Genomic DNA, 25,850 nt, shown 5'->3' on the forward strand with positions numbered 1-25,850 from the left:
CCAAGTCATTAATTGAGATTTTAAAAATCAAATCTTTTTCAAAAACTAATTTCAATCATATCTTTTCAAAATATCTTCTTATCATATCTTTTTCAAAAATTTGATTTCGAAATATCTTTTCTAACTTCCTAACTTCTTATCTTTTCAAAATTTGTTTCAACTAACTAACTAACTTTTTATTTGTTTCCTAACTTTTTCAAAACTACCTAACTAACTCTCTCTCTCTAATTTTCGAAAATATCTTCCCTCTTTTTCAAAAATTTCTTTTTAATTAACTAATTATTTTTATTTTTGATTTCAAAATTTTTCGAAAATTACTAACCTTTTTCAAAAACTATTTTCGAAAATCACTAACCCTTTTTCAAAAATTATTTTCAAAAATTCTCCCTCTCCCATCTTATTCTATTTATTTATTCATCTACTAACATCTCATCTCACATCTCAACCCTCCTCACAGTTGTGTTTCTTCCATTACATTACATTCTTTGTCTCCCTCTTTTCTTCCACTCACAAAGGAATCCCTATACTGTGGTATAAAGGATCCATATTATTATTTTTTCTGTGCCCTCTTCTTTGTCATATGAGCAGGAGCAAGGACAAGAACATTCTTGTTGAAGCAGATCCAGAACCTGAAAGGACTCTGAAGAGAAAATTAAGAGAAGCTAAATTACAACAATCCAGAGATAACCTTTCAGAAATTTTCGAACAGGAAGAGGAGATGGCAACCGAAAATAATAATAATGCAAGGAGAATGCTTGGTGACTTTACTGCACCTAATACCAATTTACATGGAAGAAGCATCTCCATTCCTGCCATTGGAGCAAACAACTTTGAGCTGAAACCTCAATTAGTTTCTCTATTGCAGCAGAACTACAAGTTTCATGGACTTCCATCTGAAGATCTTTTTCAGTTCTTAACTGAATTCTTACAGATATGTGATACTGTTAAGACTAATGGAGTAGATCCTGAAGTCTACAGGCTCATGCTTTTCCCTTTTGCTGTAAGAGACAGAGCTAGAGTGTGGTTGGATTCTCAACCCAAGGATAGCCTGAACTCTTGGGATAAGCTGGTCAAGGCTTTCTTAGCCAAGTTCTTTCCTCCTCAAAAGCTGAGCAAGCTTAGAGTGGATGTTCAAACCTTCAGACAAAAAGAAGGTAAATCCCTCTATGAAGCTTGGGAGAGATACAAAGGACTGACCAAAAAGTGTCCCTCTGACATGCTTTCAGAATGGACCATCCTTGATATATTCTATGATGGTTTATTTGAGTTATCAAAGATGTCATTGGATACTTCTGCAGGTGGATCCATTCACCTAAAGAAAACGCCTGCAGAAGCTCAAGAACTCATTGACATGGTTGCAAATAATCAATTCATGTACACTTCTGAAAGGAATCCTGTGAATAATGGGACGCCTATGAAGAAGGGAGTTCTTGAGATTGACACTCTGAATGTCATATTGGCTCAGAACAAAATATTGACTCAACAAGTCAATATGATTTCTCAGAGTCTGAATGGAATGCAAGCTGCATCCAACAGTACTCAAGAGGCTTCTTATGCAGAAGAAGCTTATGATCCTGAAAACCCTGCAATGGCAGAGGTGAATTATTTAGGTGAACCTTATATGGAGAAATCACCCAAATTTCTCATGGAAGGATCAAAAGCCTCAACAAGGCTTTAATAATGGTGGAAGAAACAGGTTTAACAATAATAAACCTTTTCCATCATCCACTCAACAACAGACAGAGAACTCTGAACAAAATACTTCTAATTTAGCGAACTTAGTCTCTAATCTGTCTAAGGCCACTGTGAGTTTCATGAATGAAACAAGGTCTTCCATTAGAAATTTGGAAGCACAAGTTGGCCAGCTGAGTAAAAGAATCACTGAAATCCCTCCTAGTACTCTCCCAAGCAATACAGAAGAGAATCCAAAAGGAAAGTGCAAGGTCATTGACATAAGCACCATGGCCGAACCTGTAAGGGAAGGAGAGGACGTGAATCCCAAGGAGGAAGACCTCCTGGGACGTCCAGTGATCAATAAGGAGCTTCCCTCTGAGGAACCAAAGGAATCTGAGGCTCATCTAGAGACCATAGAGATTCCATTGAACCTCCTTATGCCCTTCATGAGCTCTGATGAGTATTCCTCTTCTGAAGAGAATGAGGATGTTACTGAAGAGCAAACTGCCAAGTTTCTTGGTGCAATCATGAAGCTAAATGCCAAATTATTTGGCATTGATACTTGGGAAGTTGAACCTCCCTTGTTCATCAATGAACTAAGTGATCTGGATCAACTGACATTGCCTCAGAAGAGACAGGATCCTGGAAAGTTCATAATACCTTGTACCATAGGCACCATGATCTTTAAGGCTCTGTGTGACCTTGGTTCAGGGATAAACCTCATGCCCCTCTCTGTAATAGAGAAACTGGGAATCTATGGGGTGCAAGCTGCTAAAATCTCATTAGAGATGGCAGACAGTTCAAGAAAACAGGCTTATGGACAAGTAGAGGACGTGTTAGTAAAGGTTGAAGGCCTTTACATCCCTGCTGATTTCATAGTCCTGGATACTGGAAAGGAAGAGGATGAATCCATCATCCTAGGAAGACCTTTCCTGGCCACAGCAAGAGCTGTGATTGATGTTGACAGAGGTGAACTAGTCCTTCAATGGAATGAGGACTCCCTTGTATTTAAAACTCAAGGATCTCCCTCTGCAACCATGAAGAAGAAGCATGAAAATCTTCTCTCAAAGCAGAGTCAACCCAAACCCCCACAGTCAAACTCTAAGTTTGGTGTTGAACTTCCATATCCAAACTCTAAGTTTGGTGTTGGAGAGTTTCAACAATGCTCTGAACATCTGTGAGGCTCCATGAGAGCCCACTGTCAAGCTATTGACATTAAAGAAGCGCTTGTTGGGAGGCAACCCAATATTTATTTATCTAATTTTGTTTTTGTTTTTCATGTTTTATTAGGTTCATGATCATGTGGAGTCACAAAATAAATATAAAAATTGAAAACGGAATCAAAAACAGCAGAAGAAAAATCACACCCTGGAGGAGCATCTGCCTGGCGTTCAACGCCAGAACAGAGCATGGTTCTGGCGCTGAACGCCCAAAATGGGCAGCATTCTGGCGCTAAACGCCCAGAACAAGCATGGTTCTGGCGTTCAACGCCAGAAATGGCTAGTAAATAGGCGTTGAATGCCCAAAATAGGCACCAACCTGGCGCTGAACGCCCAGAGTTGTGTGCAAAGGCATTTTGCATGCCTAATTGGTGCAGTGATGCAAATCCTTGACACCCCAGGATCTGTGGACCCCACAGGATCATCTCAGGATCTGTGGACCCACAGGATCACCTCAGGATCTGTGGACCCCACAGGATCCCCACCTACCTCCACTCACTTCTTCTCACCTCTCTCTTTCACACAACCCCATAAACACTCTTCCCCAAAAACCCTTCACCAATCACCTCAATCTCTCTTCCCCATCACCTCTTCACCATTCACATCCATCCACTCTTCCCCATAAACCTACCTCATAAACCCCACCTACCTTCAAAATTCAAAACCAATTTCCCACCCAAACCCACCCATATGGCCGAAACCTTTCCCCCCTCCCTTCCCTATATAAAGCCCTCCACTCTTCATCAAATTCACACAACACACCCCTCTACACCCTTCTTGGCCGAAACACTTCCCACTCTCCCTCTCCTCCATTTCTTCTTCTTCTTCATCTATTCTTTTTTTTATTGCTCGAGGGCGAGCAAAATTCTAAGTTTGGTGTGGTAAAAGCATAAGCTTTTTGTTTTTCCATTACCATTGATGGCACCTAAGACCGGAGAATCCTCTAGAAAGGGGAAAGGGAAGACAAAAGCTTCCACATCCGAGTCATGGGAGATGGAAAGGTTCATCTCCAAAGCCCATCAAGACCACTTCTATGATGTTGTGGCCAAGAAGAAGGTGATCCCTGAGGTCCCTTTCAAACTCAAAAGAAATGAGTATCCGGAGATCCGACATGAAATTCAAAGAAAAGGTTGGGAAGTTCTAACAAATCCCATCCAACAAGTCGGCATCCTAATGGTTCAAGAGTTCTATGCTAATGCATGGATCACCAAGAATCATGATCAAAGTAAGAACCCGGATCCAAAGAACTATGTTACAATGGTTCGGGGGAAATACTTGGATTTTAGTCCGGAAAATGTGAGGTTGGCGTTCAACTTGCCAAACATGGAAGAGAACGCACGCCCCTACACAAGGAGAGTCAACTTTGATCAAAGGTTGGACGAAGTCCTTATGGACATATGTGTAGAAGAAGCTCAATGGAAGATTGACTCCAAAGGCAAGCCGGTTCAACTAAGAAGATTGGACCTCAAGCCTGTAGCTAGAGGATGGTTGGAGTTCATTCAATGCTCAATCATTCCCACTAGCAACCGGTCTGAAGTTACTATAGACCGGGCCATCATGATCCATAGCATCATGATTGGAGAAGAGGTGGAAGTTCATGAGATTATACCTCAAGAACTCTACAAGGTGGCTGACAAGTCCTCCACTATGGCAAGGTTAGCCTTTCCTCACCTCATTTGCCACCTATGCAATTCAGCAGGGATTGACATAGAGGGAGATATCCTCATTAAAGAGGACAAGCCCATCACTAAGAAAAAGATGGAGCAAGCAAGAGAGCCCATTCATGGAGCTCAAGAGGCGTATGAAGATCATCACCATGAGATCCCGGAGATGCCTCAAATGCACTTTCCTCCACAAAACTATTGGGAGCAAATCAACACCTCCCTAGAAGAATTGAGTTCCAATATGGGACAACTAAGGGTGGAACATCAAGAGCACTCCATCATGCTTCATGAAATAAGAGAAGATCAAAAAGCAATGAGGGAGGAGCAACAAAGACAAGGAAGAGACATAGAAGAGCTCAAGGACATCATTGGTTCCTCAAGAAGGAAACGCCACCATCACTAAGGTGGATTCATTCCTTGTTCTTATTTCTTCTGTTTTTCGTTTTCTATGTTATGTGCTTATCTATGTTTGTGTCTTCATTACATGATCATTAGTAGTTAGTAACTCTGTCTTAAAGTTATGAATGTCCTATGAATCCATCACCTCTCTTAAATAAAAATTGTTTTAATTCAAAAGAACAAGAAGTACATGAGTTTCGAATTTATCCTTGAACTTAGTTTAATTATATTGATGTGGTGACAATGCTTCTTGTTTTCTGAATGAATGCTTGAACAGTGCATATGTCTTTTGAAGTTGTTGTTTAAGAATGTTAAATATGTTGGCTCTTGAAAGAATGATGACTAGGAGACATGTTATTTGATAATCTGAAAAATCATAAAAATAATTCTTGAAGCAAGAAAAAGCAGCAAAAGAACAAAGCTTGCAGAAAAAAAAAAGAAAAAAAATAGGCAAAAAAATAGAAAGAAAAAGAAAAAGCAAGCAGAAAAAGCCAAAAGCTCTTAAAACCAAAAGGCAAGGGCAAATAAAAAGGATCCCAAGGCTTTGAGCATCAGTGGATAGGAGGGCCTAAAGGAATAAAATCCTGGTCTAAGCAGCTAAACCAAGCTGTCCCTAACCATGTGCTTGTGGCGTGTAGGTGTCAAGTGAAAACTTGAGACTGAGCGGTTAAAGTCAAGGTCCAAAGCCAAAAAAAAAAAAAAAGAGTGTGCTTAAGAACCCTAGACACCTCTAATTGGGGACTTTAGCAAAGCTGAGTCACAATCTGAAAAGGTTCACCCAATTATGTGTCTGTGGCATTTATGTATCCGGTGGTAATACTGGAAAACAAAGTGCTTAGGGCCACGGCCAAGACTCATAAAGAAGCTGTGTTCAAGAATCATCATACTGAACTAGGAGAATCAATAACACTATCTGAACTCTGAGTTCCTATAGATGCCAATCATTCTGAACCTCAATGGATAAAGTGAGATGCCAAAACTATTCAAGAGGTAAAAAGCTATAAGTCCCGCTCATTTGATTGAAGCTATGTTTCATTGATAGTTTGGAATTTATAGTATATTCTCTTATTTTTATCCTATTTGATTTTCAGTTGCTTGGGGACAAGCAACAATTTAAGTTTGGTGTTGTGATGAGCGGATAATTTATACGCTTTTTGGCATTGTTTTTAGTATGTTTTCAGTAGAATCTAGTTACTTTTAGGGACGTTTTCATTAGTTTTTATGTTAAATTCACATTTCTGGACTTTACTATGAGTTTGTGTGTTTTTCTATGATTTCAGGTATTTTCTGGCTAAAATTAAGGGACTTGAGCAAAAATCAGATTCAGAGGTTGAAGAAGGACTGCTGATGTTGTCGGATTCTGACCTCCCTGTACTCAAAGTGGATTTTCTGGAGCTACAGAACTCGAAATGGCGCGCTTCCAATTTCGTTGGAAAGTAGACATCCAGGGCTTTCCAGAAATATATAATAGTCCATACTTTGGCCAAGAATAGATGACGTAAACTGGCGTTCAACGCCAGCTTTCTGCCCAAATCTGGCGTCCAGCGCCAGAAAAGGATCCAAAACCAGAGTTGAACGCCCAAACTGGAACAAAAACTGGCGTTCAACTCCAAGAAGGACCTCTACACGTGCAACACTCAAGCTCAGCCCAAGCACACACCAAGTGGGCCCCGGAAGTGGATTTATGCATCAATTACTTACTCATGTAAACCCTAGTAGCTAGTTTATTATAAATAGGACCTTTTACTATTGTATTAGACGTCTTTTTGACCATCTTTGGACGCCTGGTTCTTAGATCAGAGGGGCTGGCCATTCGGCCATGCCTGGACCTTCACTTATGTATTTTTAACGGTAGAGTTTCTACACTCCATAGATTAAGGTGTAGAGCTCTGCTGTTCCTCAAAGATTAATGCAAAGTACTACTGTTTTCTATTGAATTCATCTTGTTTCGCTTCTAAGATATTCATTCGTACTTCAATCTGAATGTGATGAACGTGACAATCATCATCATTTCCTATGAATGCGTGCCTGACAACCACTTCCGTTCTACCTTAGACTAAATGAGTATCTCTTAGATCTCCTAACCAAAATCTTCGTGGTGTAAGCTAGAATGATGGCGGCATTCAAGAGAATCCGGAAGGTCTAAACCTTGTCTGTGGTATTCCGAGTAGGATTCAATGATTGAATGACTGTGATGAGCTTCAAACTCGCGATTGCCGGGCGTAGTGACAGACGCAAAAGGATAGTAAATCCTATTCCAGCATGATCGAGAACCGACAGATGAATAGCCATGCCGTGACAGGGTGCATTGATCATTTTCACTGAGAGGATAAGATGAAGCCATTGACAAGGGTGATGCCTCCAGACGATTAGCCGTGCCGTGACAGGGCATTGGATCATTTTCCCGAGAGATGACCGAAAGTAGCCGTTGACAATGGTGATGTATCACATAAAGCCAGCCATGGAAAGGAGCAAGACTGATTGGATGAAGATAGCAGGAAAGCAGAGGTTCAGAGGAACGAAAAGCATCTCCATTCGCTTATCTGAAATTCCTACCAATGATTTACATAAGTACCTCTATCCCTATTCTATTATTTATTTTCGAAAACCAATTACTGTTTTATATCCGCCTGACTGAGATTTACAAGGTGACCATAGCTTGCTTCATACCGACAATCTCCGTGGGATTCGACCCTTACTCACGTAAGGTATTACTTGGACGACCCAGTGCACTTGCTGGTTAGTTATGCGAAGTTGTGAAGATATGTTTAGACCATGGTCCTGTGCATTCGTTTTTGGTGCCATTGCCAGGGAATCAATTTCGAACAACAATTCACAACCCGAGTAGCAATTTCGCATACCAGACACCAATGGAGATGTGGCAAGGTAAGCCACCTAATTATTCTTCTTTACATATATTTGGTTGTCCTGTGTACATGATGTACAATTCCCAGGAAAGAACAAAGCTAGATCCAAAGTCTAGAAAATGTATATTCTTAGGTTATACTGACGGAGTTAAGGGGTATCGCCTGTGGGATCCCACTGCCCGCAAGGTAGTTGTCAGTAGAGATGTGATATTTGCAGAAGATGAATTGCAAAAAGAACAAGAAAATGACAGCACTATTAAAGAGATAACCACTGTTCAAATAGATGAAAAATACAGAGAAGGTGATCTTTCTGAAGCAGAACCACAGCACGAAGAACAAGAAGCAGAGGCTAATGACATAGAAGTTCGTCGATCTACTCGACAAAGAAGAACACCATCATGGCACTCAAATTATGTTTTGACAAACCATGATGCATATTGTCTTTTGACAGAAGATGGAGAGCCAACAACTTTTATGGAGGCTATGCGCATTCCAGACGCTTCTATGTGGATGACAGCAATGCAAGAAGAAATTGAGGCATTACATAGGAACCATACCTGGAAACTTATTGAACTTCCAGCAGGTAGGAAAGCCATTGGTAACAAATGGGTTTACAAGATCAAACGAGATAGTAATGATCAGGTGGAACGATATCGTGCAAGATTGGTTGTCAAGGGATATGCTCAGAAAGAAGGTATTGACTTCAATGAAATATTTTCTCCGGTGGTGAGACTAACTACTATTAGAGTAGTTTTGGCTATGTGTGCTGCATTTGATTTACATCTAGAGAAATTAGATGTAAAGACTGCTTTTCTTCATGGAGAACTTGAAGAAGAGATATATATGCTCCAACTAGAAGGTTTTGAAGAACAAGGAAAAGAAAACTTGGTTTGCAGGTTAACTAAATCTCTGTACGGTCTAAAGCAGGCGCCAAAGTATTGGTACAAGAGATTTGATTCTTTCATGATTAGCCTTGGATACAACAGACTTAGTTCAGATCATTGTACTTATTACAAGAGGTCTGGTGATAATGATTTCATCATTCTGCTGTTGTATGTGGATGACATGTTGGTGGTAGGTCCCAACAAAGATCAAACCCAAGAATTGAAGGCACAGTTGGCTAGGGAGTTTGATATGAAAGACTTAGGACCAGCAAACAAGATTTTAGGGATGCAAATTCACCGAGACAAAAAGGATAGGAAGATTTGGCTATCGCAAAAGAATTATTTGAAGAAGATCTTGCAACGCTTCAACATGCAAGAATGCAAGCCAATTTCAACCCCACTTCCTATTAATTTTAAATTATCCTCAAGTATGTGCCCTAGTAGTGAAGCAGAGAGGATGGAAATGTCTCGAGTACCGTATGCATCAGCAGTGGGAAGCCTTATGTATGCCATGATCTGTACAAGACCAGATATCGCTCAAACAGTTGCGGTGGTAAGTCGATTCATGGCAGATCCAGGTAAAGAGCATTGGAATATTGTTAAGAGGATCTTGAGATACATCAAAGGGACCTCGAATGTTGCATTATGTTTTGGAGGATCGGAATTCATTGTCAATGGATATGTCGACTCAGATTTTGCAGGTGATCTTGATAAACGAAAATCTACTACAGGATATGTATTTACACTTGCAGGAGGAGCTGTGAGCTGGCTATCTAAATTACAGACTGTTGTAGCTTTATCTACTACAGAAGCTGAATATATGGCAGCTACACAAGCATGCAAGGAAGCTATTTGGATCCAAAGGTTGATAGAAGAACTCGGGCACAAACAACAGAAGATTTCTGTGTATTGTGACAGTCAGAGTTCCTTGCACATTGCAAGGAATCCTGCCTTTCATTCAAGAGCAAAACACATTGGAGTACAATATCACTTTGTTCGAAAAGTAGTAGAAGAAGGAAGTGTTGATATGCAGAAGATTCACACTAAAGATAACCTAGCAGATGCCATGACAAAACCAATCAACACAGAAAAGTTTGAATGGTGTAGATCCTCATACGGCCTATGGAATACATGAGCAACATAAATTTTGAAAATTTATCAAAAATTAGCTTTAAGTGGGAGATTGTAAAATTAGTAAAGCTAATTTTAGAAAATATATAAATAAATAATAACTAAATAAAATGAGAGGTAATAAACAATTTTAGTTTATAACCTTAGAATTTTAATGATTGAAAAAGAGAAAAATTATATACCTCTAATTGACGGATAGTTTATATTGAAGAGACTCACATATAAATTGAGTTTTTCTTTAATTCATTTCAATCAAGTCATCCAAAGAGAATAACATAATATTTCTTTGAGTAGTTTTCTTCTATATATATAGAGAGAAGTGTGTTCTCCTTTTGTCAAGAGAGAGTGTTTTGTAGTCTCCTTGTGATAGAGAGAAGTTGTAATTTTCAAAGAAAGTTATTCAATTGTTTCTATATTTTATACAAATTTCTAATTTTTCATCTCTATATTTTGTTGTGTCATTTGTGGTACCTAACAGTTAGGATTATGCCACTCAGTTAATCCAAACAGCATTGATCCAACACGTGTTGTCCAAATCTCATGGCAACCAAGGTCAGGTACTTTCTACTCTCTACAACTTTTTCTCCACTTGAAGCATTCTCATTTTTTCATGCCTTAGCTATTCAATAAATCTCTTTTCTTTTATTCTTTTTTGTTATTGTTTTAAATGCATTTGAATGATCTATTATATTATAGTTTAATTTCTATGCAGTATGCACTAATCCAATTGGGTGCTGGTACGTAGATTAAAGTGGTTTCTTTTGTCTAATGACAGCTTTTGATTGAATGTTAATGCATAGAAACTAAACACATTTTAATATGTGCTCTAATTCATTTGATTATTAAAATTTGATGATATTGTATATGTTATTACAGAGTCTTTTTATATAGAGAGTTTTTCTCTGCCAAGAAGTATGACTACCTTATTGAATTAAATTGAACTTTGTTTTATGTTGCGATTATATTTTTTGGTTTGAGAATTTCTATCATTCAATCCTTTATGTGATATGTTAACTTAATAGAAATTTTACTGAAAATACTTGTAATGATAAATTATGTATAATTATTATGTAAAATTAATTATAATTACGTGTTTATATGTTTAATTATTAACAAATCAGTTACAAATACAAAATCACATTTATACAAGACTTAATTAGCTAGTAATATATAGAATCTAGCAACATAATATAACAAAATAAATAATAGATATCAAACTAAAACCACTTAATATTGAAACCCTTAAAACCCGGGCTAGGTGTCAATTCTCCCATCAGCTCTCTCATAATTGAAAAATCAGGCATTAGCTTTCATCTACTTTAATATTTTTTTAAAATGTGAAATAATTTAATGTATGGAGTATAAATCGGACCATCCGATTTTAAGAGGCACAAAAATCGGATTGTCCGATTTGTATTGAAAAAATTTTAAAAATTTGGAGTACACAAATTTATACATAAAAATTTGGTTTTTATTTTTCTTTGGTCATGTGCTAGCTGTATGATTTTTCATTATTGACGATGGATAAGACATTGCTGAAGTAGAAGCAATGGAGTTATCGTATATGTATTCGTCGCTTAGTGGATATGATATATATGATTGGACACAACAATAATAAATGAATATGTTACCTGTATATATTGTCACTTTCATCTACTTGTGATATTTGTCCGTGTAAGATATTTGAGTAAATGCTCATCAAATTAGGACCTTAAATTTTACACGTGAAGGATTAAGGATCCGTTCGAAAAATTTCAATGGTTACTTTTTTGAGTTTTGTGATTTATGAAAAGTATAGTATTAATATTTAGTATAATTTTTAAAATTAAATTATAATATTTTAAAAAGTTATTAATATTTAAGTGTTTATAAAAGAATTTAAAAAAATTATTTTTTTATAATAAAAAATTCTTTTATTATATTTTTTTAAAATAAATAATTTTAAAATTAAAAAAATTAAACACAAAATAATTTATTTATAAATTACTTATATTAAGTATTTATTATTTAAGTTATTTTTCAAAAAAAATTAATTAAATTGTTTATCTAAACTTAACCTAAATTGATTTTTTAAATTTTATTGAATCAAATTATTTAACAAGTCTATTTTCTTTTTTCATACGGTTTGACCTATGTTGATGTGTTTTTATTTTATTCTATGTGAAATTTAATTGTCTAAATCACCGCGAATAAAAAAATTAAAAATTAATTTAATTCAAATTACTTGAATAATTAATTTACTCGTGTGCTTAATTTACACAAATTTAGGTGATATTGATAATATTTATAAAAGGACCCAGAGTTTAAAACTATTGTATAATGCGAACAATCACAATTAAAGATTTTAATTTTTTTTTTTCACAAATCACAGTCAACCACTATGGTACATATGCATATATAACACTCGAAAGAGAGGTGTAATTATTTACAATTTACATCGGTCCATATATAATCTAATCTATTTAAACCATGCAACCCCCCCCCCCCCCCCCAACACACACACACAACAACACACAGAAAACAGTTCATAGTTCATAAATACTGAAATGACGTGGCTAGCCAGTAACTAAAAATTGATATGATGATACGACAATTAATAAAATAATGACCTACTTAAAAAATAATAATAAATTATTCAATAAGCAGAAAATAAAATTTACATATTTAAAAATAAAAAATATATCTCTAAAATCTAAAAATGGTTAAGCATTTAAAGTCCATGTTGGGTAATTTTTATTGTTTTTTTTATCTTTAATTTGAAAATGCCCTTTTATTTTCTTTTATTACTATCTGTATGATATCGCATTGCCTGTGGGAGAAGTAATTTCATCATCAAGTTAAGTCACATGATCAGGAACATCATATCCTGAAATTTAGCATCTAAATATATGGGAAATCATGCCATTGCCATAACTTAAATCACTTTCATTATTATAATTAGATTAGATTTTGTAGTTTTGCTCATATAGCTTGAAGAGTAGATAAGATTCAATAATGTGCTGATGAATTATGATTGTCTCAAAATGAAGGTAATTAAAGGTCAACCTAATTATTTATTTTTCATAATCTTTTTTTCTGTTTGATTAAAAATAGCTTACCATCTTGTCAGCATCATTATGACCCACAAAAATTAAAAAATAATTATTGAATATTAAAGGTTACTTAGCTTTCTTCTAGTATTGTGGATTGATATATATGTTCAATTATTCATTGTTGCATATATATATACACACTCAGCCTAAGGCAGGGGAGGGCTAATTAAGAAGCTAAAGCGTACAAGCACCCAATTATATGGAATCAATAATTTATGTTGCGTCCTCCGTTAATTTGAAGCATTATGTTATTAAAGTAGCACTCGATTATTATTTTAATATGGTATATAGCTTCAGAGTGGACAAGTTAGAAACTATTGCCATTTATTATGTCCTTGCGTTTCGTTTCAGCATAGTCTATTTCGTGCTAACAGTTTTATAAATTTTTCGTGGAACATATAGTTTACAGAACTAAAGATGTCTCAAACTAATATAGTATATTGTCCCGGTTTGGTAGGTTAGTGTTTATGTCTATGATCCATATCTATTAAAAATATGAATATGGTGATATGCATTTATTATTTATTTAGTAAGATATAATTTTTTTTAAACACAATTACTTATAAAAAATTATGTATTTTATATTTTTTAAATATTAAAATACAAGTTTATTATATTTTTTGACAATTATATCTTTTTTTTTTTTTTCTCTTATGTTTTTCTTTCTTCTTCTTTTTTTTTCTTTTCCTTCTTTTCCTTTTATGTTCCTTCTTCTTCCTCTCTCGTGCCTCCGGATCTAAGACAATACTACATTTTCAATTTTTTTTTACCATAGGTCTCTATTTTGATTTTCTAGTTTAATTTTTATTTTTGACGAATGCAATGATGATATGGGACGTGAAATATGAGATTGGCAATAATGCCTTAGGAAAAGTATGAGGAGCCAATAGAATATTTATACAATATGTACAATGGAAGTTTAAAGAGTATTAGAGATATAATCATTAGTGTTATCTTTTCCCATCAGCTGAAACTTTTAGGATGAGTGGTATCATGCATGGTATTAGAGCGTTACATCCGAAAGGTCAAGAGTTCGAACCTTGGTGAACCTCAAAATCAGTTTAAATTTTTGGGAAGATATTTATTATCGCTAGTATTCGGATGGTTATTTTAAATAGTATGGGAGATGTTCATTTTGTAACTCAATAGCTCATTTTGTCCCATTGTATACATTGTACAAATAGTCTATTATCTCCCTAGTGGGATCCAATGCCTTATTATATGTGTATGGTGTGTTTGTTTAATTTTTTATTTTTTTTTTTGTCTTTGATTTGCTATTAAGTTTATATTTCTATTTGGCTTTGATTGTACCTGCTGGAACAAACCAGCCTATAGCTAGTGCTATATGTGAGTGTTAATTATAAAATATAATATTTAAAAAAATGATGTAGACTCCATCAGATAGGGTAATATTGACCTTTTAAATTCTTTATATGTTTTATCCATCTGTTTTACCAAACACTTTATATAAATATAAAATAATATTTATTATGTGTCAAGTGTTTGTATCTCCGTGTTTATATATGAAGATAATTAAATACAACCATATGTAACAAAAATATTAAGGTTAAGTACGATTTTGATTTTTAAAGTATATGTCGAAAATTTTTTTTGTTTTCAATATTTTTTTGCATATAAAATCGTCTCTAAGGTTTAGTTAAATTTTAAAATCGTCCTTCGGATCAAAATACATTCTCCAACAATCTTTCTCCAACAAACTTTCTTTACCAAAATACACAGTTTTACTTCTTCTTTTTCTTCTTCTTTATCATAGCATCAGCAGCAACAACAATGGAATCAGAAGCAAAAATAATGTAATAAAGAAAAGAAACAGAAGAATCAACAACAACAGTGAATTCAAAAGCAGAAGAACAATAGAATCAGAATAGAATCAGAATCAACAACAACAATAGAATCAGAATAAAAAATAATGTAATTAACAAAATTAGCAAATCAACAAATTAACAAATCAATAATGTAGTTAACAACAGAAACAAAAGCAGAAGAATCGTCAATGTAATTAACAAAATTAACAAATCAGAAGCATAATTGAAACCTTACGGAACAACGGCGAGCCCACGATCGAGGAGCAGCAACGAGAATTAGTGGCGAGCGGCGTGAAGCAGCGGCGAGCGAGGAGCAGCTGCGACCGGCAAGAAACATAGGCAAGCGAGTGAGGAGGAGCAGCAGAAATGACGACGCGGCACACGACGTCCTCCCTTGCCGATTTGCTGGCATTGACATCGAACACTGGCGCAGGAGCAGAAATAACAACATCACGTGCGACGTCCGTCCTCCCTCGCCGGCGTCGTCGCCACCTTGCTCCTGCCCCTTCTTCTTCCCTTCCCTGAGTTTCTTCTTTTTCACTTTCTCGTGGTTCCCTTTTTTTCTTTCACTTATTTTTTCTTTTTTTTTTTATTTTATAAAAATTTTTGTTATGGGTAATTTGGTTTAAAATTTTAAGATTTAAGTAAAAATGACGATTTTAAAACTTAGCTGAAACTCAGGGACGATTTTGTATACAAAAAAAGGTTGTGGACAAAAATTTTTTTGACTTACATCTTAGAAACCAAAATCATACTTAACTCAAAATATTACGTGTAAATCAAAATTAACTATCATATTGTATAAATATATATTATTTAATTTATATTTAATATATATTTTATATTTTAACATATATTTTATATTAATAGAATGTATACCTAGTATAATTATATTTGTAATCCATTTTATTCATAACAATAATAATCTAGACCAAAGCATGAATGTTTATTGAATAATTCAATATTAAATCAGATATACTATAATGCCATTTTAAAATTGAATGGGTTTAACTTAATTATAAAAATTAATTTAAAAAATAAAAAATATCTCACATTTATAAATATCATAAAAAATCTTATCCTCATATTCGGGAAACTTGTAAGTTGTAACAATCTTCAATAATTTCTTTGTCGTTCTCGTATATAAAAGTTAACATCCATGATCCACATACAACTCAACACTATTATTGCAATGCACGTTCAACACCAACAAAAACAAATTAAATTGCTCAAATTTTGTGAGGAAACACATAAGATGGGAATCCTGTCCAACGAATGGTAAGGTGTATGATATATTTTATACTAATTATTATTATATGGAGAAGATCTTTTTATATCACTATGATTAATAGTTAACCACAAATTCATATTTTAAATTATATAGATTAAAATATGTGATTTATAAATATTGAAATAATTATTCAAATCAGTCTTCAAAAATTTTAAAAATAAATATTTTAGTTTTTTAAAAAAATTAATATACAAAAGCATTCACAAAATTTTATTCTGACAGACAAATCAGTTTTCAGTTTATTTTTTTATGTAATAATTATCCAAATCAATCTCTAAAAATTTTAAAAACAGACATTTTAATCTCCAAAAAAAAATTAATACACAGATTAATCCTCAACCTTTTTTTCTATCAAACATAATAGTCTCCCATCCATTTTCTGACATAACTCATTAACGGAGAATATAAATTTGACACATTTTTTTTTGTTAACATAATTTTTACACACATTATAAATTAAAAAAAATAATATGTATGTGCCACATAGATGTGTATGTTAAGTTAGTCTAATTATGAAATAGAAATTCAGTTAACTTTTTGAGTTAATTGATAATTTGGTGATCAAGTTGAAATTCAACTAAAAATAGAAAAATAACTTTGATTATACTTAATTTTTAGCTATCATACCAAACTAAATTATATTAAATACAAAAATATCACTACTACTATACCTACTACTGAGTGACAATATATATACTTTTTAATTTTATTTGTATATTGAATTTACTATTTATTTTATATTTTAATAACTCAATAATTAATTTGTTTATATATATATATATATTATTTTTTAAGTATTTATTTAAAAAATATTAATAAATATTACATAATTATGGACAAAAAATATATTAGGAGTAATAACCTTTTTTAATTTATATTATTCAAAAAAATTTAATATTCATTTTAATAATTTTGTACGATTAACAACATTATTAATTTGAAAAAGTATATATAAAAATAAAAATAAAAATAATATATAGAATATTTGTTTACGTCAGAAAATAGAGAGACTGTTATGTTTGATAGAGAAAAATGTTGGAATTTATCTGTGTATTAATTTTTTTTAGACTAAAATATCCATTTTTAAAATCCTTAGATATTGATTTGGGTAATTACTCCACCGAAAAATAAATCAGGAACTAATTGTCTACCGGAGTAAAATTTTGGGAATGTTTTTGTGAAGTAATTTTTATTGGGAACTAAAATATCCGTTTTTAAAATTCTTAGGGACTGATTTGGGTAATTACTCTAAATATTTATTACATATTAGATGATTGCTTCGGCAAGATTACTAATTTATATGTATTGGTACGATATAAAAAGTAGATAAATAAAAATTTGCCATGTGAATTTTATTTATCCTTGTCGGTATTTATTTTTTATTTAATTTTTAAAAAATATTAAATTATTATATTTACAAAAATATTCTCATATATAATTATAAAAAAATAAATTTATCCTTATAATTAATTTTGTTAAATGACTAATCAATTATTTTTATTTATATAACAAGAATACCCTTCTTTAATAATAATCTAAATTAAAATTAAATCATCAAATCATTTCAAACAATAGAAAAAGAAAATAAAATTAATTAATCAAAAACATTATCTAGCTTGCTTTTCTTCTTTTCTCATCTTTAAAAGTGTCAGAAAATGATGAACAAACCCTAATCCTGACAAAAGTCTCAAAACCTATGAAGCACGGATTCTCCTATGGTGCCGATGTATCCGTATCGGACACGAATCCGACACCGACACTCGACGGATACTTCAAACAAGCGTATCGGTGGCGTGTCTTCTTGCGGTGCAGAATTTTGGTGAAAAAAAGAGATACCAGCATGTGGGACGTCAGAGTTGATGACAACAGTCCAGATCTGAGTGAGGTTTCGTATTTATCTTTAGATGAACCAAACATAGAAGCTGTGGTATTTGCGGATGATGGACTTGGAGGAGAAGAAATTGATACATTTTCTGTTAGCGAGATGACAAGAGTAGATTAAAATTTTTTATTTTTTTAATAATTGCATAATTTTTAGACTTTTTTATGCAACTATATTTCCTCTTATATTTATAATATGATATTTTATTAATTTAATATATTATTTAAATTTTAATTCACAACGTATCCTAAACGTGTCGTATCCAATTTTTTATAAAAAGAACGTGTCGGCGTATCCGTGTCGTGTCGTGTCCGTATCGCGTGTCGTATCGGTGCTTCCTAGCTCAAAACCAATCTTTGTCTCCCTCTCCCTGCTTGCCATGCCCTTCCTTGTTACTTTTCTAGTCCTGTCTCCACTTCGTGCTCCCCTGCCTTGTGTTGTCCCGCCTTCGCCACCCTGCCTCGTGCCGCTGTCGCCGCCCTGCGTTGCGCCGTCTCCTCGTCTGTGGATGTTGTCGTGTGGGTGTTGTATCGCACGATGCTCCCTGTTGCGGCCTATGGGTATTACCATGTTGGAAGTTGCTAGTGTCATCGTCGCTACTGCTCTCTTCTCCGCCGTGGTGCCGCTGGTTTAGGTAAGCTGTAAACCTCCTCTTTCCCCCTAATGATAATCCCTTCCTACCTCTATTCAATACTTCAGTTCAATGTTCAAATTTCAATCTGCTATATTCCTCTATTTTATTCTGGATATGATTATGAATATATAATTCTACTGGATTGACTTCTATATATAATTAAAACATGATTCATTCTCATGTTACTTACTATATACCTCGTTAATGGTTAAAGCAAAATAAAGCACTATCGAAGATGAGTGGACCACATCATCTTACCATAATGATCAATTCACAAACTGCTATTGAGCAAATCAACTTTAGTTTTTAAAGTTACAAACCAGCTGAAGATTTATATATTTATATATAAAAAGTAGATAAGGGTATATTAATATAATAAATTATTGTGAGGCTTACATATTAGAACAATACTGAACTGAACTCGGTTAAACTTTTAAAGTCTTTTAGTTGAATTTTTCTTTATTCTATTTTGTCCTGAATCCTCTCGAATGAACTATTTATTTTTCTTGTTCAATTTTGTTTTAAATTTGTTGTTGTTCAATTTTTAACAACTGGTTCCTTTCAACATATAACAACCATTCATAAAGATGCTTACTTATAAAGTAATGTAGGTTGTTCAATTAGAAACCAACAACAAAGTGAAAGAAAAAAATATATCAGATGAAGATCAAGAATCAGAACCAAGAACAGATGAAGAGATTAAAGAGTTAACTATTAGGATTTTAAATGCTGGAACAGAAGTTGTTGAAACGAAGGATGGTGCTAGATCTGCTACTCTATCTATGGCATATGCGGCTGCTAGATTGGTTGAGTCGTCTCTTCGTGCGCTTGTTGGATATGGGGACGTGTACGACTACTCCTTGGTACAATCATACCTGACTGACTGATCTTCCATTTTTCGCTTCCAGGGTCAAACTCGGCAGGAAAGGAGCTGAGGCTTTAATTCCTTTTGATCTCCAAGGGTTGACTGAATATGAACAGAAGGCTTTGGAAGCCCTTAAGCCGAAACTTAAGGCCGGCATTGAAAAGGGAATTGGTTTTGCTCATAAGCAAACAGTTGCTGCTTAAACCTTCTATTTATCAAAGCATTTATTCTTTGTTGTAGCTTAGAATAGAAAATCAAAAGGTTGTTTCTCAAGTTATTATGAGTTTCTTTCTTTGAGCATAAATACTTCTTAGAGAAGTTAGGTTGAGGATTTTATTATAGAGATCATACTGCATCCAGGACTTGGGATGCAAAATTTTCCATACTATTAATTCTGCTTCCAGCTGTATTGTATTGGTAGATAGGGATTAGGGAGTGAGTTTCCATTCCTGTTACTTGAATTGTGCTCTAGTTTTTTTTGTTAAAAATATCAAAATATATTATTGTTATCATGTAAAATCAGTACACTTGAAGCTTTAATTTCTCATTGTGTTTTTGAATAACAAGGCTGGGAGACATATTTCAATAAGGTATGCTTACTTTGATCAACTGGATCTGGTAGTAATCAATATTAGGTCAATTAAAATTTTTACAAGGGCTATGCTCGGATATTTCCTGTGTACTTGGAATTCCACTCAAAACAGTAAATGTGCAGAAAATCATTTGACAATAATAGTAGGACCATTGATTTATTGCTGTTACGTTTCCATGACTGTATAGACTTACTAAAAAAAATTATTTGTTGAATATAGTCATTATCATTCAAAAGTTGATTAAGAGGTACTTGAAATACAACATTGGAGTTGGCAGATAATGCCAAAAGAATTGTCCGAGAGTACTGGAGACGCCTTTCTTGTTGTATGTCTAATAATAAAATATCTCGAAAATACTTGATTTTGCATTTGTGGATATATTAAAAATAAAAGAACAAGCTTCTGGCTCGTAAAGAATATCTGTATTTTTTTTGAAATATTTATCTGTAAAAGCTAACTGCATCTTATTTAACACAGTAATGATTGTGGGATATGTATGACAACTTGGATGACAAACTACAGGAAGACGTATAGTTATACAATAAATGTAATTTTCTTTTGCTTAAAAAAAAGGATAAATAGCACCTCATTTACTAGTGTATATGGTTTTGTTGGTAACTCTAAAATATTTATATTTTTTAGGTTAATGACGATATAAGGATACGATTTGCTTTGAATTTGATTATAAGGCCCCACAACTTGATGCTACACAATGTCATTGACTTTGCTACCAAGAATTATAATATGTATAGATAAAAAGATTCAAACAAAAATTAAAAAACCGTAATTGTCATGTAGTCATGTTTGATTTATATTTGGAGTTGTTAGCTTCATCTCTTTGACTTAAAAAGTTATCATGTACTATACTTTCTATAGACCCTTCTGTAGACATTATATGAACGACTTTACAGAAATAAAAGTTTGAATTATAATTTGCATTATTGTAGATCAAGTTTAAATATTATACAATTCTACTCGACTTTTGCTTTCAAAAGTTGGTCTTAATATATATTTTCATGAGTAGCATTAATATATACAAAAGCATCGATTGATAGAGCACCCAAACCACTAGCCGATAACAACATCCCTTTATGATTATTTATCCATACTGTACAACAATGGCTTTGCATTTTTGGCTTACAACTCCTGCTGCTCCAATTGCATGATTTATCATAGTAATCATAGCCTATAAGAATACATATTTGATCATAGAAATAATCTGATTATTTGATGAACATTTTCCAGTTCGTAATTGGTGCACGAAGTTACAATCACACTCTTGCAATTCCGCACAACTAATCAGCAAGTGCACTGGGTCGTCCAAGTAATACCTTACGTGAGTAAGGGTCGATCCCACGGAGATTGTCGGCTTGAAGTAAGCTATGGTTATTTTGTAATTATTAGTCAGGAGATCAATAATAAGAGTGATTATATTTATGGTGAGTAAAAAGCATAAATTAAATAGTACTTGTATGCAGTAATGGAGAATGTGTTGGAGTTTTGGAGATGCTTTGTCTTCTGAATCTCTACTTTTCCCCTGTCTTCTTCTTCACTCACGCAAGGTTCCTCCTATGGCAAGCTGTGTGTTGGTGGATCACCGTTGTCAATGGCTACCATCCGTCCTCTCAGTGAAAATGGTCCAGGTGCACTGTCATCGCACGGCTAATCATCTATCGGTTCTCACTCATGCTGGAATATGATCCATTGATCCTTTTGCGTCTGTCACTATGCCCAACCCTTGTGAGTTTGAAGCTCGTCACAGTCATTCAATCCCTGAATCCTACTCGGAATACCACAGACAAGGTTTAGACTTTCCGGATTCTCAAGAATGCTGCTAATAGATTCTAGCTTATACCACGAAGATTCTGATTAAGGAATCCAAGAGATACTCATTCAATCGAAGGTAGAACAGAAGTGGTTGTCAGGCACGCATTCATAGGTTGAGAATGGTGATGAATGTCACGGATCATCACATCCATCATATTGAAGTGCGAATGAACATCTTAGATAGAAACAAGCGTGTTTGAATAGAAAACAGAAATAATTGCATTAATTCATCGAGACACAGCAGAGCTCCTCACCCCCAACAATGGAGTTTAGAGACTCATGCCGTCAAAGAGTACAAAGTTCAGATCTAAAAATGTCATGAGATACAAAATAAATCTCTAAAAGTTGTTTAAATACTAAACTAGTAACCTAGGTTTACAGAAAATGAGTAAACTATGATAGATAGTGCAGAAATCCACTTTCGGGGCCCACTTGGTGTGTGCTGGGGCTGAGACTTGAGCTTTACACGTGCCTAGGATGTTTCTGGAGTTAAACGCCAGGTTGTAACCTGTTTTGAGCGTTTAACTCCAACTTGTAACCTGTTTCTGGCGTTTAACACCAGAATAGAGCAGAGGACTGGCGTTGAACGCCAGTTTGCATCATCTAAACTCTGAAAAAGTATGGACTATTATATATTGCTGGAAAGCCCTGGATGTCTACTTTCCAATGCAATTGAGAGCGCACCATTTGAACTCTTGTAGCTCCAGAAAATTCATTTCGAGTGCAGAGAGGTCAGAATCCAACAGCATCTGCAGTCCTTTTACAACCTTTGAATCAGATTTTTCTCAGGTCCCTCAATTTCAGCCAGAAAATACCTGAAATCACAGAAAAATATACAAACTCATAGTAAAGTCCAGAAATGTGATTTTTATTTAAAAACTAATAAAAATATACTAAAAACTAACTAAATCATACTGAAAACTATGTAAAAATAATGCCAAAAAGCGTATAAATTATCCGCTCATCACAATACCAAATTTAAATTGTTGCTTGTCCCTAAGCAACTGAAAATCAAATAGGATAAAAAGAAGAGAATATACTATGAATTCCAAAATATCAATGAAACTTAGCTCCAATCAGATGAGCGGGACTTGTAGCTTTTTGCCTCTTGAATAGTTTTGGCATCTCACTTTATCCTTTGAAGTTCATAATGATTGGCATCTATAGGAACTTAGAATTCAGATAGTGTTATTAATTCTCCTAGTTTCGTATGTTGATTCTTGAACACAGCTACTTTATGAGTCTTGGCCGTGGCCCTAAGCACTTTGTTTTCCAGTATTACCACCGGATACATAAATGCCACAGATACATAACTGGGTGAACCTTTTCAGATTGTGACTCAGCTTTGCTAGAGTCCCCAATTAGAGGTGTCCAGGGTTCTTAAGCACACTTTGTTTTTGCTTTGGACCTCGACTTTAACCGCTCAGTCTCAAGTTTTCACTTGACACCTTCACGCCACAAGCACATAGTTAGGGACAGCTTGGTTTAGCCGCTTAGGCCAGGATTTTATTCCTTTAGGCCCTCCTATCCACTGATGCTCAAAACCTTGGATCCTTTTTATTACCCTTGCCTTTTGGTTTTAAGGGCTATTGGCTTTTTTCTCTTGCCTTTTGGTTTAAAGAGCTTTTGGCTTTTTCTGCTTGCTTTTTCTTTTTCTTTCCTTTTGTTTTTTTGCCATTTTTTTTCGCAAGCTTTTGTATTCACTGCTTTTTCTTGCTTCAAGAATCAATTTTATGATTTTTCAGATTATCAATAACATTTCTCCTTTTCATCATTCTTTCAAGAGCCAACATATTTAACATTCATAAACCACAATATCAAAAGACATATGCACTGTTCAAGCATTCTTTCAGAAAATAAAAAGTATTGTCACCACATCAAAATAATTAAACTAGTTTCAAGGATGAATTCGAAACCCTGTACTTCTTGTCCTTTTGTAATTAAAACATTTTTCATTTAAGAAAGGTGATAGATTCATAGGATGTTCATAACTTTTAAGGCATAGACTCTAATCTTTATTTATTATTTAATGGAGATAATATAAATTAGGCATAAAATCAGACACTTAGCAATAAAAGAAAAGAAACTAAAGACATAAAGACAAATGACTCTAATTCTAATACCCATATACTCTTAAAATAGATAAAAGGTTATCACAGAGTTAGGATTCAACAACTTTTACTTTGGGAGGTAGATGCCTCTTTAGTCTGTGGAGTGCTTGGCCCTTCAAGAGATAGCTTCTGGCGCTTCAGTTCTTTCAGTTCACGCCCTTGCTCTTCTTGTTCCCTAAGCAGCTTGCAGAGCATGCTGTTTTGATTTTGCTGTTCTTCCTTCAGTTGATCCATAGCTTCTTGTAACTTGGTGATAGATGCTTCTAGGCGCCTCCAGTATTCAAATTGAGGAATTTCCGGGAGGAACTCCTGTGCTTTCCTCTTGATGGGATCGTCCTGCACTTGTCCTTCCATTGACTTTTTGGTGATTGGTTGCTCAACTGAAATATACTCATCTACTCCCATCTTTACTCCAGCATCTTTACATAACAGGGAGATCAAGCTTGGATAAGCCAATTTGGCATCTTTGGAGTTCTTGTTTGTAATTTTGTAAAGCTCACAAGAAATCAGCTGATGAACTTTCACTTCTTTTTCCAGCATAATGCAATAGATCATCACTGCTCTTTTGATGGTGACTTCAGAGCGGTTGCTAGTGGGCAGTATAGAGCGCCCAATAAAGTCCAGCCAGCCTCTGGCAACTGATTTGAGATCTCCTCTTTTGAGTTGGTTCGGGACACCCTTTGTGTTGGTTGTCCATTTGGCTCTAGGGAGGCATATGTCCTCTAGGATTTTGTCCAAGCTCTGATTTGGTCTCATCATTCTCCTATTAAAGGAGTCTGGGTCATCTTGCAGTTGAGGCAGCTTGAAGATCTCCCTTATTTTGTCAGGATGGGTGTGAACAATCTTCCCTTTGACCAGAGTTCGATAGTCATAGAATGCGGTTTCAGCTATTCTCTGCCTGTCTGTTTGCCACAGATTAGAGTAGAATTCCTGAACCATGTTTCTTCCCACCTTTGTTTCAGGATTAGCTAGGACTTACCAGCTCCTGTTTCGAATTTGCTCTTGGATCTCCGGATATTCGTCTTCTTTCAGATCGAATTTAACTTCCGGGATCACTGACCTTAGACCCATTATTTTGTAGTAATGGTCTGAATATTCTTTGGTTAAGAACTTTCCTTGATTCCAAAGTGGTTTTGGAATATTTTCTTTCTTACCTCTTGAGTTGGTTTGTTTTCCCTTAGGAGACATGATCTTGGTGGGTATTAGCTTAGTAATCACGGATAAACACACCAAACTTAGAGGTTTGCTTGTCCTCAAGCAAAAGAAAAGAAAGGAGAGGGATAGAGAGAGAGCCAAGTTCGAATTGTGGAAGAGAGGGGGAGGCCGAACGAGGATTTAAAGGGAAGGGGTGGGTTTTCGAAAATCTTTTAAAAAGATATGATAGAAAATGTGATTTGGAAAAGATAAGTAAGATAGGAAAAGATGTAATTTGAAATTGAAAAGATATGAAAGATATTTGAAAAAGATAGATTTGTTCTAAAAATTTTGTGAAGATTTGAAAAAGATATTGATGAGTTTGGAAAATTTTTTTTTTGAAAAAGATAGATTTGTTTTAAAAAAGATTTGAGAAGAGGTTGGAGAATAATTGAGAAAGATTTAATTTTAGGATTAAGATATTTTTTTTAAAAAAAAATTTTGGAAAAAAAAATTTTGAAAAAAAAGAAAGTATGGAACATGTTTATGCAAGAAAAATGGTTTAAAATATGAAAATCTTAAAAAAATCAAGTTGGGAACAAAAACTTCCTCCCCTCCACAATCCTGGCGTTAAACGCCCAACTGCTGCATGTTTTGGGCGTTTAACGCCCCTCTGTAGCTTCTTTTGGGCGTTTAACGCCCAGCTGTTGCTTCTGGCTGGCGTTAAATGCCAGAATCCCCTTGTCACTGGGCGTT

The 25,850-nt window shown here is 34.5% G+C and overlaps 1 non-coding gene across 1 annotated transcript; it reads right to left on the bottom strand.

Moving 5' to 3' along the window:
• Positions 1-1,114: 1,114 nt before the first annotated feature.
• LOC148579889 (small nucleolar RNA R71) lies at positions 1,115-1,222 on the bottom strand. Its single transcript, XR_015897081.1, has one exon. It is a non-coding gene; the product is annotated as a small nucleolar RNA R71 (small nucleolar RNA).
• Between the last annotated feature and the right edge of the window lie 24,628 nt (positions 1,223-25,850).

Source organism: Arachis ipaensis, chromosome B10, assembly GCF_059453495.1.
Source record: "Arachis ipaensis isolate K30076 ecotype BB chromosome B10, ASM5945349v1, whole genome shotgun sequence".
NCBI lineage: Eukaryota > Viridiplantae > Streptophyta > Magnoliopsida > Fabales > Fabaceae > Arachis > Arachis ipaensis.